The 12,756-nt window shown below is 38.6% G+C and overlaps 1 pseudogene; it reads right to left on the bottom strand.

Annotated features, from left to right (window-relative positions):
* Positions 1-6,720: 6,720 nt before the first annotated feature.
* On the bottom strand, positions 6,721-8,970 carry LOC149022988 (dynamin-related protein 4C pseudogene; annotated as a pseudogene).
* Between the last annotated feature and the right edge of the window lie 3,786 nt (positions 8,971-12,756).

Raw genomic sequence — 12,756 nt, 5'->3', positions numbered from 1 at the left:
AAAAGGTATGGTCAAAATGGGAAGTAATTTTGTGAATTTTCGAATTTCATTACTTCTGGTCGACTGGCTGGTCGACTGTCAGTTGACCAAGCAGTCGACCAAGGCTTGACAACAACTTAGAACAGGGAATTGGAAGGCCAGACAGATCTGAATTGAGTTGGGTTTTCTCCTACAAGTCAATCTACAAGTCTAGTTTCAAGAAATATCCTCGGATTGAGCACGGGGGTCCAATTGGTGCTTCAACTAATTCAATCTTCTTCGATGCGTAGATTTTCACTAAACACTGACAATGTGCTCAAGTAAGGGGCATCATTGTCAATGTCCATAGGCTCTGGATCAAGCATCGAATCTTCAACTAAGAGGGCCCACAAGTTTCTTCTACCTCCACTTCGGGTCTTCGGGCCTACAACAGTACAAAATTCGGGCCGGGTCAGGGTTAGGATAAGGCCGGATTTTACACTTAGGGTTGGCTAGAAATACCAGAAACCCAATCAAGTCCTAAATGCACATTACTATGCACTCTGTGTTGCAGACGAATGTCCATCTGATCTAGATTGTAGTCCGTCTGGTCACAGAGTGCCAGACGAAATTTTCATCTGGCCAGATAGATTTGCAGTTGAAATCTAGACGGACGTGCGTCTGGTTAAAAGTATGTCTTAACGGCCACCTTTTATAACGGGTACTTTCTAGACAGAGCTCCATCCGATTCAGATGGACGTCCGTCTGAACTGAAATCTGGACTAAAAATCTGTTCGTTTTCTATCTGTTGGGGGTTGGACTAAGGCACTCAAAGGCCATCTATATAAGCCCAATTCACCCCATTTGAGACCTTAAACCTTGCCAATTGATCAACTACTCCCCAAGTACTTGCAAGTTCTCAAATTACAAAGAACCAATTGGGTTTTGCCTCTCGTCCTCACTCAACCTTGAAGAACATATCAAGGTGTTAAGCAAGCTTGTGGAAACCAAGCTTGAGGTGATTGAAGGCTTTGGTGGTGCATTCATTTTCATTTGAGCATACACTTCTATTGCATCACACTCATACAAGAGGTAAAGTCTCACTTTTCTTATTAGGTAACATCCTTCTCTTATATATTGCTTGTCTTTAATTCTAAGTCTAGGTAGATTAGAATTGGTTCTGGGTGCTCTTGCCATTGAACAAAGATTGCTTGTGTGTTCTTACCCATGAACAAAGATTGAAGAGGGTACTCTAGCACTAAGATAAACAAAGATTGTAAAGGGTACTCTTGCCATGTAACAAAGATTGTAAGGGTTTGATCTTTACCCATTGTATTGAAAGATAATCACTAGTGGAATACTCTCTTGAGGCCAAGAGAGGAGTGAATGCAGACTTGCAAAGTCGAACTACTATAAAATACTTGTCTTGTAGTTGATTGTTATTGTTTAATTCATTTGAATCTTCAATTTATCTTGTATTTCCAATCAAACCGAAAAATTGGGACATTCCACTAGTTGCAACAGATTTACCCCCCCCCTTTAGGTTGCACCAACAGACCCAATTGTTGTTTGTTGCTTTTCATTCAACTCTTTATAAAAGCAATAATCCAAAGACAAGCTTCAGCTTCAAACTCAGAAGCAAATACAAGTTTCAAATCGGACAGTATAATTTTTAGTTAGACGAACTTCCTTTCTCACTCTCTTTCACTTGCTCGCACACACACAAGCCACGCATCGACAATTCAAGAATTTTGTTCATCTCTAGTTTCTAGGGCAATCAATTTCCACCCATCTATCAGTTGATCGTACTTGTTCTCTTTGAAATCTAAAGAACAAACCATAAAATTCTGAGAAAATGCAAAAAGGAAATTTCAGCTCTGCGTATTATCATTGGTATCATCCACCCAAAATCCAAGCCCTAACCCTAGCCCAATTTGTTGCTAATAACTTATGCTTCTTGTCATGGATATAGTGTAAGTGTAGTTGAAAGAGGGTCAGGGGTTAGAATGTTATTGTGAGACATTGGTCTGGGTTAGGGAATATGAGAGAATATAGGGGTAGAGAAGTCATACGACTAGAGAGATACCCTAATCTATAAATGTAACTGAGAAAGGTAACTAGAAGAAAGAGAATGATATTCTTAATCTCCTAACTTCCTTTGTGCATTTCTTCTTCTTCTTTCCCAATTCCCTCTTCTAAATTGTTGTTCTTCCCCTCTAATATCCCTCTGCTCTAAGCTTCAGATACGGGATCATGAAACTTCTGCAAAGATTCTCATACAAGGAGCTTAAATCAGCGACAAATGTATTCACTGATGATAATTCAATTGGGAAAGGTGGGTTAGGTGCTGTGTTTTGAGGTATAGTTCGTGATGGCAAGTCTATTGCAGTTAAGAGACTTGATCCAACTTCTTGCAAGTTGAAATAGAGTTTCAGAACAAGTTGCAAGTTCTTGGGAGAATTCAATCGCCGTACATAGGGTTACTGGGTTGAGAAGAAGAAGATTTTTAGTTTATGAGTATATGCCAAACAAGATTTTGCAGGAATTGCTTTTCGTAGAGCCGGTAAGATGTGGCCGTATTGAAGGCGCCGTTGCAATAGTACTCAAGGCTCCCAAATGCCTCACATGCTTTTTTATAAGCATCTCTGCTGCTCCCCTTCAACTCCATTTGGCATTGCTAGTTCAAATCTGAGGAGCATCCAACCTATTCATAGGCACCCATGCCACCCTTGACATCCACCATCATGGGAAGATTATACCCATCTACCAAACTCACATCGTAGTTCCCACCTTTGAAGAAATCGTTGCCTTGATCTTTTATAGAGAGAGAGAGATAGTGGGCGGAGAGATTTTCAGGCTAGGGTGGTTTTTGGCGAGCTGTAGGTAGAAGATGGGTGAAGGAAGAATCCCTTCACCCACCTAAGGGTTGGGTATGGGAGGGTTCAATTGAGGCAGTTATGTCATTTGACTCTAATGAGGGTAATATGGTCATTTTACTCATTACTTAACAGAATCTTAGATAGAACGTCAGAGTGTGCAACTTGTAATTTTGAGGGTGTGCAATGTATAATATAGGGCACTAAAGCGTGCAACCAAGAGTTTAAGTTCCACTAAAACATGTAATTTGTAACTTACCCTAGAATCCATTCACTCATTTTTATGTATGAGGTTTTTATGTGCAGATTTTTATTCTCTCAATTTCTCATCCTTTCTTTTACCAAATATTTCTTTCCTTCAATTCTTAAATGGTATTATGGAAAAATGACGGATGGGGATCTTTACAGTGTGCAATCGTGCAATTTACTAAAGGTAGTTTAATAAGGATTTTATTGCATACTTTATTAGCACGTCTGTTTTTTCTTTTTTCTTTTGTTGCAATGTTACCAGGTATCATAATCCTAATGATTATATATAGTGAATTACAAGATTGTGGATCGTAGAAGATGTGAATCCAAAAAAATGAGATTGAGCTTCTCAAGATCCAATAGTCTATCTTAATCCTAAATATTTTTCAAATTAATTGTCTTTTAAGTCAAATATATCTCTAAAGTCTCCACTATTCTCTGTCTTGACTTCTCCATAGACTAAAATCAAATCCACTACTCTCTCTCTCCCACCAAGCATATGTAATTTGTTCAGAGTGTCTGCAAATGTTTGGCATTTGTAAAAACTTTGAAATGGAGATAAGAATCTTTAAACATTACTTTAAAGTGGAGATAAGGATCTGTTAATATTCAGTTGGGTGGAGGAAACCCAAATCTTGTTTGCAAACTTGGATGACAGAATTTCACATTAGTTTGGATTCTTTTTAGTTATCTTGAAATTTGTGTCTCTAATGGCATGTGGTAGTCATGGTTACCAACCACGAGTCATTATAATCAATGCAGGGTTGGTAGAGTGGTAAGATTCATACTTCTCAGTGGAGAGATCATGGCTTTGACCCTTGTAGATGATAAATCTCACCCTTGAGGATGTAATTGAGGTGTCACCAGCTAGTTCAGATGAACCTCAGATAAAAATAAAAAAAGAGAGCGAAGAACTGGGTTATGAGGTTTGTCGAGTACATTAACCAAAAAGGAAAAAGGTTTGTAGAGTTTAGGGGGGGGGGGGGGGGAGAAGCAAAAAAACAATCTTAAAAGTTAAAGCTAACTTAACTTGACGAAGGTGTAGATTCCAGGTTCTAAGCGTTAGTAAAGATAGTTGTTTTATTTTACACGTTTCAAGTAGTCATTGGGAATGGTTTCTTTTCGTATTGGATGAAGGCTCTTTTTGGTATCAATTATCATTCTCAATTATGAGGTTTTTTTTATATTTTTATTTTAAGTTGTTTGGCATCTATTATCAGTTTTATTTTTATTTAAAATAATAGAAAAACTTCCAAAATCAACAATGAACTTTTTGTCTATTATGAATTATGGTGAGGATTTCATTCTCTTAATTTATGCCCAAGTTTACTTATAATTTTATAGTTAAAATAAGTGTAAAATAGTCAATACATATTTTTTTATTATAAAAATCATATTTTTTTCCCCCTCTTTTATCACTTCTTCACTATTATTTACTAACAATTTTTTTTTTTGACACCAAACTTATTTTTCATTCCATAATTTATTTTCGACAAAATTCACCATACCATTTTTCATTCTTGACCAATAATGAATTCTTATACTTATTTCTTTTAAATAAGCATGATAGAGAATGAGAATTGATACCATAAAGAAGTCAAAGAACGATAGAAAACTACACCTCAAGGTGCATTTGAAAAGAAAAATTGAAGATGGGAAGATTGGCAAATATAGGCTAAATATGATAATGGAATGGTATGTGTTTGGAGTGGCTAGATCCGAAGGGATATGTCTCTTGCTTGACATGAGGGTAAACCCATTTTCAAGTCCAACCACAAATTTGAAAGATAAAAGATTAGACCCTTTAAATTCACATTCGTATTCATTTAAAGATGTTTGAATAAAAAAAAACAATTTATCGAAAATATCTATATCTGTTCGGTAAACAATTGGATTCACATTCGGATAAATGCTTATCAGGTCAAATAATATCCAGATAAAAAATTATCTGGTTACAGTAAAGTATTAAGCATTTTTTTTTTTTCCTCTGTAAAAAGGGTTGATAAGCAATTTTGAAAATTGGTAATCGGTAACACGAAAATTGGAAATCGGAAACCGGAAATGATAAATAAAAAAAAAATGACAATTAGTAATCATATAGTTTATTGAATCAGATATCTGATAAAGTTTCGGATTCAAATTCAAATACCTTCAGTAAATTTCCGCTAAATATGGAATTGAATTCGGATAGCGATTTTGCTTATATGATTCAAATAATGGTGTATTCAAGCCGAATCTGATCCATAAATAAGTTTAGAAAAAACAAACATTAAAGCATTTCCAACAGGGACAAGAAGTTTCAACCTCATGAGTTCGACAGGAATCCACTAGGAATCTCCTTCATTGTCTTAAACGAGGCTTAACGCATCGTCTAAACCATGGAGTAATGTTTGGTGCTTAGACCTAAACAGCTTAACAAACCTTTCACCCATCCCTAGCCTCCAGTGGATGCGAGCACCTTACTTGAGATGAAGTCATTTCTACCTAATTCAATGATCACCATGAAACTCTCTACTAGTTTGGTAATGATTTCTAGATTCCTATAGATGTTGTATTTCAATCTAAATAATATACTGCAAATGGTGGGTTAGTTTAGTGGTTAAAAGCCGAATAAAATGCCGACCACATGAGCTGCTTTACAGTTAACTTCGACCATAATTTTGCAGTTAAATCAGGTTGCCTTAAGTGTAACTTACCTGCACGAGTCTGAGACTCACAATTTACCTATTTCATGCATTGAAGCTGTGGTTGGTTTACTTTACATTAAGTATAACTAAACAATCTATGAATGTTCGTATTTTAAATATTAAAATGTGGTGTTTTAGACTTCAAAATGGTTTTTTTTCTAATTTATTTCATAAATGTAGCAATGACGTTTTTTTTATCAAAAAATTCGTTCTTAAGGACAAAATGTACCAAATGCCCATTTGTTCCACAAACATTCTCAAACATTCTTAGCTTAGATTTTACCAAATAATCAACATTGTACTCAAACCACCGTTCTTTTATAAAAACGCTAGAAACGATTCTTGAAAAAAATGTTTTTCTTAGAAAAGACTGTTACCGAATGAAGGACATATATAATATTAATGGCATTACTTAACTTTTGATAAATGCCACAAATATGATAAATGGCATATTTTGTATAAATGCCGGCAAATAAAACACTATAATGGCACTCCCGAAACGCCGGTAAATGTTTCGTCGCAAGTCACCATCACTAGCGTTTGCATTTAGTGTCGTTGTAACAATACGGTAATGCTTTTGCTTGCATTTTTTGAAGTGCCTAGAAAGGTTTATGGAGGCATTTTTAGACTTATGGTGGCGTTTCCAAAATGCCGCCGTAGGTCCGTTTTCTTGTAGTGCTCCAATTTAATGATTCTATTTGGAAACCAACTTCCATAAAATCACCTACTTTAGACTAAATTGTGGAATCACTTGATTCCGTAGTATTACGTGGATTTTGAGTCAATTCTAAACCAAACGGTTATTTTAATCTAGAATCATGATCCATTGGAGTCCGATTCCAAAAAACTGCAAAACCAAAACACACCTAAATTGTTCAAACTACTCTTTCGATCCATTGCAAATATTTCACCTACATACTAGCAAACTCTACATAGTAGTAGAACCCTTAGAAGCAAATAGTAAGCCCCTTGGCACAATAATATTATAGCACTTCCAGATAGTATATGTAAAACATAAAAATATTGAGCATACAAAAGTAGGAAACTAGACACCATCAACTCTTAGACGAAGGGATAAGAGCAGAATTCAGAAACCACCCAAGCTTGGCAGAGAAGTCATTGCTGGGAATTTCAACTTTATCCATGATCTTTTGTACAACCTTCTTTGATTCTCTCAATAAATCGATACTGTCGTTGAGCCTCTCTCGTTTTGCAACAATGGAGGGAGATTCTTCCAGCAACTGTTCAATACCACCGCTATCAGGCCCCAACAACTCAGTCAATATATCCTTCTCCATCTCTTTGTTCACTAGCTTCCAAACATTAAACACAAGATAAAGAGCCAACCAATCCACCAATCTCTGCACCACAGACTCCCAATAAGCAGTAATTTTCATTCTTAGATCAAATGCCTTGCCCAACAGGTCCTGATGATACTCCCTTAGATGACCAAATTCTACTTTACCCACTCCATCTAACTGCGAACATTCATATCCATTCTTCAATCTCTCCATAAAGGTTGGTTGGTCTGCCATGAGCTTGCTCCATCTTGACATGTATTCTGGGTTACATGTATAAGCTGTGTGCTTCTCCATCTCCACCATCTCCTTCACTCGGTCAATCGATTCCCCTTTCATTTTGTCCACCAGATTCTGCACTGTCCTTCTCATCCGAGATCGAAGCAGTGGATACCCATCAGCGTGAGACGTCAAGACTTGCACTACAACAGCTCCGATATAAGACCAGGTCTCCTCAACAAATTCAACAGGAATCTTCGATATTTCCTTCACTCTGCGCCTTAATATGATGTGAAATGCACTGCGAGGGATGAAATCGGGAAGCTCAATCCCTTTCGCTTCCTTTAACACCTTAATTTCCTCATCTAAGAACTTTGCCCTGGGGTTGATGCTCTTTTGGTGGAGTTCTTTGGAGCACTTATCGATCATAACTGCCATTCGAGTTGTACTATGCATCTCTTTCTCTTCTGGGTACTCATCAAACTCACCCATGATGAGAATTTTCTTGAGAGATTCTTTTGTTGAACTAATAATCTGCCCAGACACAGTCATTGCATCTGTGACATTGGATAAATGTTTGGGCAATTTGTCAAGCTCGGAAACATTGAAAGACAGCTTTTCATTGATCTTCTTCACAATACCTGGCAAGCACTTGGAAATACTATTTGCTTGGATCTCCACCAGCTTCTGGGCCAAAATAGGGATACCCACAATCGATTTGTTGATCTTGGAGAGAAGGGGATGGGATTTAAACAACCTTGCCTCCTCCTCCCTTGCTTCCTCATACGATTCTTCTCCAATTCGATTCCTCACGCAGACATAACCGAGCCCAATGTTGACATCATCTGCAATAACCTTCTCACGCAGACCTACAGGTGCTTGATCACACTTGGTCACAACAGCCAAGGTCCTCTCCCCGGTCTTGTCCACGCGTTGCGACATCCGAATCGATTCACAGGTGGGAAAATCCACAGTAGCAGATAAGACATTCAAAATAATGCTCTCTTGTGGAGTTATATACTCCATAATTATGTTTGAAATCTGCTCGTAGATGTCTTCAGGTTGGCCACGAACAGGAACCCTAGTAATGCCAGGCAAATCAACCATGGTTAGATCAGGAACACCGATCTTCTTCACAACAAGAGTGAGCGGAGTATTGGAAATTCCCTTAGAGGAACCGGCAATCTCAGTGGTGGCATCTTGAATATGTTGTGCTACATGATCTTCATCTGTAAGAACTTCTTTACCATTATACTCCAAGTGAAGTTCAGATTCAGGTGATGAGTGTCTCTGAAGTCGCATTATGAGGGGAACCCGAGTACAGATGCCGAGACCTCGAGGTAAACTGATGCTGGCAAGGGATTCAAGAACGCTGGATTTGCCAGAAGATTGATCACCAACAACAACGATGGTGGGTAACTCAATGCCTTCTTGCATGACATTGAGTTGGCGTAGTTTGTCGATGGTGTCGAGCAAAGGTCGAATCCTTTCATTGTAAGAGGTGTAGAGTGGCACGGATGAGATGGGTTTGATCAACTCTGGTGCAACTTCAAGATAATGATCATCCGCGTTTTCCAAACCAAATTTCGTCATTTGGTCAACAAAAATAGGAATAGATGTCATTTCCAGGGAATTAAGCAAAGGGTTGGGAACAAAGCGAATAAATGGGGATTGACGTTTGGGTTGTGGGGCACAGAGTGGAGGAAGAAGAAGAAGAAGCAGAGAAACCATTTTAAAGGCAACTTGACATGATTTTGAAGAAGACTTAACATTGAAGATTTTATTTATTATTAATTTTTTTATGGCAAGACTTGCAGAATGTAGATGAAAGTGATACTTGTCTTTTCCTATATTTATTCCCATCCTTAGTTCCTTTCCGTACTAGATGAGAGTACTGGACGCAAGTGATACTTGTCTTCTTGCCTATATTTGCTATTATATTCCCATCTTTCATGTTTCTTTCTCAATTAAGCGTATTATAAGTGTAGACCCGAAGGGATATGTCTCTTGCTTGAAATGAGGAGTACTCCGTGAATCTGATACTTGTCTTGCCCTGTATCCTTACCCCCATTATGTTCTCATTTTCTTGTTTCTTTTTCAAATAAACATCCCTTCAAGTATATTCTTCTATTCTACACTAAGGCTACACCCGAAGGGATATATGTCTCTTTCATTTAATATATTGTGCCTTTTATGTTTTAGCGAAAAAGAAAGACTTGGGCCTGAACTCATTTTCAAGTCTAATCACAAATTTTTTTTTTTAAAAAAATTTACATGTGGGTTTTTTAGTGAATCATAAACTAATATTAGATTTTTTTTTTTGTGCAATATATTACGTGTGAGTTCCAACCAAACTAACATTTTTAGTCACCATTAAGTATTTTCAAATTTTAAACTTATAGAAACTAAAATGCCCCTAAGATTGTTCAATATGTATGATAAGACTAAAATACCTAAAATATTCTATTGTTACTGTTGTTGCACAATCCTATTCGTCCCTTCAGCCGGTTGAACCTGCAAGGATGAGCTCGACCGTGGAGGTCGAGTTTTCACCTCCGACGATCTAGTTAGGAATCCAACTAAGGAAGACAAGAAAGTAATGAACAATAATAATACGAATAGTGATAGTTCTATTCAGCGTACCTTTCTCTTGTGCTCCCTTACCTTTTTATAGGTTTTCTATGTATGAGTTTTGAATGAGACTCAAACCTTATTTAGGTTGTGATCTGACTCTTAGTCATTGAGTCCTACTCAAACATGAGTAGTTGAGTCGTGACTGAATACTGCTTCTTTGGCTAGAATCTTATTCAGATTTACCTTATATTCAGCCTTTGTACTTATACGACCGACCTTGACCTGATCGGTTTAACGTGATCCAAACTGGTTGGACTAGGCTCAAACCGAACTAGTCGGATTGTGCTCAAACCGAACTGGTTTAAGTTTATTTATTCTTTCCTTATCATAAGCCCCCCAGTCTTTGAAATCCGAGCTTTATCTTGTTCGGGTTTTAGAGATTTAGTGACCGAGCACGCCAACACTTCTGACCAGCGTTACTTGGGTACATTTACAACCTAATTTTGGAAGTCTTAGGGTTGACGTCATCTGACAGAATGCTGCGCCGTAAACTGGAAAACAACGGCGCACGTCTTTTCTGCACGTTCTCCTTCAATGACATGTGGCACCTTTAATAATGACCTTTTAGGATTTAAAAATCTGAGAAGATTAACCGTTTACAATTCCAGATCATCAGCGCTAGATTGGAATCTTCATGAAGAGATCTTGTACGAGATCGTTGGATGTGGATGCCTTTAAAGCCATTAGATTAGGACTTTTTATACTTTTTCTTTTTTCATCCATTAGATTTGGATGTTTTAGGAAGTATATAAATCTGTCCTTCCCTCTTCCACTTCACTTTTATTGTGCTTACTATTGTGTCTGTGGAGAAGACGAAGGCTGCAAAACTCTTACGACCTTATTTCGACCTCCCAGAAGCTCTGTTCTTCGATCCTCTTACAAGTGAGTTCCTTTTTTCTTCACGAATATTTTAATGGTCTTTGTTTTTTGTTTCGTGCTACATTCTGAGCGTATTTTCTTTTTCCTTTTCTTTGGACTCTGCTTGTTATTTCTTCCATTTACACTTCTGTAACCATAGCTTTCACTTAGTGATGGGTGTTAAAAAGAGAGCTTTTAGACCCTCTATGACTTCTTCTGGTCATTCGTCTTCTGAGAATGAGACTGTTCGACCTGGGGGCAGTGAGGCTTCCTCTTCGGGGTATAGTGATATTGAGAGTGATACCTCTGTTGACCCTTCCTTGTCTCCTGGTGTTCGTCCGAACTTACTTAGTGATGAGGAGTTTAGGACTTTAAGTATTTGTGGCCGGTTTAACAAAAACAGGCTAAGATGGCTGACAAATCTTTCTCCTTCCAAACTTGCTTTTGAAAGAAGTCGTCCTAGGACCTCCAAACATATAGATTTTGATCCAAGTAGTTCAGGTCCCAGTTTTTATCCTTCCGAGCTGACGGAGAGTGATTTGGAACTCATTCGAGCTCGTTATTCCATCCCAGATAATTTTGTGCTTAGAGTCCCTGCTTCCTCTGATCAGGCTCACCGACCTCATTTGGGGGAGTTTGCTGTGTTTGAGGATGCCTTTGTCAGTGGTTTTAGGCTTCCCGTGCACCCAGATTTTGTAGATACTCTTAATCAATTTGGGATGTGTCCAGGGATGTTAGGGCCAAATAGTTGGCGTAACATAGTTTGTTTTTGGGGCTTTTGTAAACAGAAGGAGGTCGGTGTGACTCCGACCTTAAATTTGTTCCTTCAATTTTTTATGCATAAGAAACAAGAGCAAAGTCGTTGGTTCTATCTTTCCAAACGAATTGCTCTTCAGTCTGGATGGGAGGGTAACTTTGTTGGGATAGGCACCCTTCCCTCCAATACTAAGGGTTGGATGTCTAGATACTTCTTTGTTCGCCCTCCTTCTCCTTCTGATTTTCCGACCTCTTGGCCAAAAAGTCCTAGGAAAGGTTCAAATATTCCTCCTCCCCTTTCATCATCCGAGCAGGAAGCACGGGATCGTATTCGGATGATCCCTACTGAAGATCGGAACTTGCTTGCTGTGAATGGATTTTGTCCGGAATATCCTAATATTCTTCATCATTGGGGTTTCTTGACCGGTAAGATGTATGCTTTTGCTTTTTGCTTTAATTCATCTATATTTTGCCAAGTTAACTTACTCGGGAGGTGATGCGGTGTTGCTCGGTGAGGATGATCTTGCTGATGCTGCAGTTACTATGTTGGAGGTGGAGGCAAAACATCCGACCAAGCCAGACAAAGTACGGGCTGATCAGGCTTCTCCATCTAAGGATAAGAAGACTGTTGCTAAAGATAAGTCATCTTCCCATGTTCGGAAAGATAACCCTTCCGACTTCCCTCCCCGACCAACAAAGAAAGTGGCCAGTAAGAAGAGCTCGGATCATTCTGATCCTCACCCCTCTTTCGGAGAGGATGTTTCTGGTCAAGAGGTTCCAGCTGAGCTCAGGGCTTCAGGCTCCTCGGGCTCCACCAATATTCTTCGACCAAACTGGTCATTGGATGGAAACTCTTCAGTATTCCGGGGTGAGTCTCCCTCGATGTCTAGAGTTGCCAATGAGTGGCTTGGTGGAGCTATCCTTCCATCCGACTTTGAATATCTTCAAAGTTTTGGTCGTCTGCAAGCACACAGTATTACTGTGATGTATGGATATTTCTTTCTTGTACTGAAGGTTACTTTTCTTTATTTCATTTGTAAACTCCTCGCCTTTTTGTGTGCAAGATGGCTTGTGCTTTGGTCCAATCTATGGGTCAAAGCATTGACTCTGCTCGACAAGACTATTCTGCTCTTCAGGAAGCCAATCAGCGCAACAAGAGGTTGGAAGAGGAGCTAACCGCCCTGAAGTCCAACAATAGTGCCTTGATTGCTCAGGAGGCCG

Source organism: Hakea prostrata, chromosome 3, assembly GCF_041222555.1.
Source record: "Hakea prostrata isolate BN-2017 chromosome 3, UWA_Hpros_2, whole genome shotgun sequence".
In the NCBI taxonomy this organism is placed as follows: Eukaryota; Viridiplantae; Streptophyta; class Magnoliopsida; order Proteales; family Proteaceae; genus Hakea; species Hakea prostrata.
Note: the sequence above shows the minus strand (reverse complement) of the source record. Positions and strands in the feature narration are given on the sequence as shown.